Source organism: Eurytemora carolleeae, unplaced genomic scaffold (genome assembly GCF_000591075.1).
Source record: "Eurytemora carolleeae unplaced genomic scaffold, Eaff_2.0 scaffold1501, whole genome shotgun sequence".
NCBI classification, from domain to species: Eukaryota; Metazoa; Arthropoda; class Copepoda; order Calanoida; family Temoridae; genus Eurytemora; species Eurytemora carolleeae.
The window spans coordinates 51,643-53,911 of record NW_019397409.1 but is presented as its reverse complement, the minus strand read 5'-3'; the positions used below and the strand labels follow the sequence as shown (position 1 = coordinate 53,911).

Sequence of the window (2,269 nt, the reverse complement as noted above, 5' to 3'; positions counted from 1 at the left end):
CCAGCTCCAGGATATAGTGTTAGTACTGGAGATTAATCCAGGATATAGTATCAGCACTATCTAAAGTTTAATTTATTCTCCAGCATAGCGTCAATAATTAATGATAACATATTAAAAAAAGATTTAGTTTTCACACTTTTCAGGGTTACCCATTTTCTTTTTATTACAGTATTGTATATCAATCTGCATCATGCATGTTCACTACAGATAGTGTAATCGAGAGGAAAATGTACCAAAAAAAAAGTAAAATTTTTTGTTGAAAATTGACACTATAAAGATGGCTTACCAATGATGTAAACAAACAACTTTTTTCACTGAATAAAGAAATTTGTATTAAAAAATTTAGCATTTACATGTTGCTCTTTAAGTGGCAATTTTTCTACGTTATTGTTTGCAGATTTTTCTCTTTAAATTGGTGGATTTTTATGATTAGTGAATAAAGTAAAAATGTACATAGAAAAAATGTGACCAGTGTTCATTGTGTACAATGTATACATGCTAGTTAAAAAGATGCTTTAAATGCGCTCCAGCAGAACATAAACTAGACTATATCGAAGGTAAGAATAAAGGAAATGTAACCAGAGCTAAAAACTGTAGAGACCGATCGCTCAATCTGAATATCCATGATTGACAATTTTCATTTCTGCTTCATCCGCTCTTTTCTTCACTTTTTGAATATCACACCCCGGATTCTGACCAATAAGAGTTCCGGCTTCGGATTGGCTATTCAGAATTCCGCATACGCCACTCTGATTGTTTGAGTTTTATACACTTTTCTGGATTCAAACTAAAGATTAAATTAATCTTGAGATTAATAAAATTGATCTCAATTCAGCTCAAAGGTAAGATTTTTAAAAAACACAAAACTTTCCAAGAAATACTTAAGAAGTTGGTTGTTTAAATTTAGTTAAATTTGATTAGAGTTGATTAAGAAGATGTTAGTTCTATTTATTTTTGGTTAAATTTCATTATGTTTGATGAAGAAAATGTTATTACTACATATTTCCGGTTAAATTTGATTATTTTAATTTTTGATTCAAGAAAGGTAAATAAGATTATACTTAAATTTCCATTGAGTTAGACAGTATACATAATGCCTTTAATGAGAGGGCTGCTGTCAAGTATAACATGAAAACTATGATGTCACTGGAGAATATAATAATTATAGGAAATGCAACAAATTACTATCTTCTTCATTTACAGTAAATGTGAGTTGACGTAGGAGAAAATCTGAGTAATTGACACACTTTTGATTTTCTCCTTAAACCGTTCTTTCTTGGATATAAGTAAAAGATTAGGTTAGTCTCGATATTAAGAAAAAGAGAGGATCAAGCATTATTCTCGATATCCACTATTCTAAAGTTTTCAGAAGGAATATCATAAGTTGTAGTAGTTTATTTGAGTCCAAAGAGATGAAGATAGCAGGGAAGAGAAGACATTGAGTAATAAAACGAAGAGGTGAAGCTTAGCTCAGATGTAAACAACCAATCTCCCTATTAATTAACTAATAGAGCGGTCGATTGTATACATCACGACATGTTTAGGTATCTAACACTGTACACTTGTATATAGAGTGATCGTATTGCTAAGGGGTGGTTTTATGTAGATATTTGAATATTAGTATTGATAATCAGATAATCACTTAATATGGATTTGAAAAAAGAAAGAAAATCTAGAAATTGGTCAATTCCATAAAATCCCCCTTAGAAATATGATCACTTTATAAACAAGTGTACAGTGTTAGATACATAAACATGTTGTGATGTATACAATCGACCTATCTATTAATTAATTAAAAGGGAGGTTGGTTGTGTACATCTGAGCTAAGCTTTACCTCTTCGTTTTATTACTCTATGAGAGAAGAATTGAACCAGACTGCAGAGCAGCCAGGATGGAGCAGGGTCAATCCTAGGGTTAGGTCACCATTGTGTATAGATTGGGTCTTCTGATGGAACTGATGCCAGAGCAATTATCAGTCTTATTTATATTGTTAGATAACAATTACAATTACAAAAATAAAGTGCAGGGTTATTCATAATACATTATTGGTTCATTATCGACAATTATTTATTTCCTTGTTGTTAACTTGATTTAATGTTAAGTTTCTTGAATACTGACCTGAATACTGACCTGAATACTGACCTGTATACTGACCTGAATACTGACCTGAATACTGACCTGAATACTGACCTGAATACTGAACTGAACACTGACTTGAATACTGACCTGAATACTGACCTGAATACTGACCTGAATACTGACCTGAATA

At 31.4% G+C, this 2,269-nt stretch overlaps 1 protein-coding gene across 1 annotated transcript in view; it reads left to right on the top strand.

Moving 5' to 3' along the window:
- Positions 1 to 401: 401 nt before the first annotated feature.
- LOC111714133 (anoctamin-6) overlaps positions 402 to 2,269 on the top strand; it is a 33,912-nt gene continuing 32,044 nt past the window's right edge. Inside the window, exon 1 of the mRNA XM_023489177.1 lies at positions 402 to 557. The gene's annotated coding sequence lies outside the window, so the exon portion shown is untranslated. The remainder of the gene's footprint in view (positions 558 to 2,269) is intronic.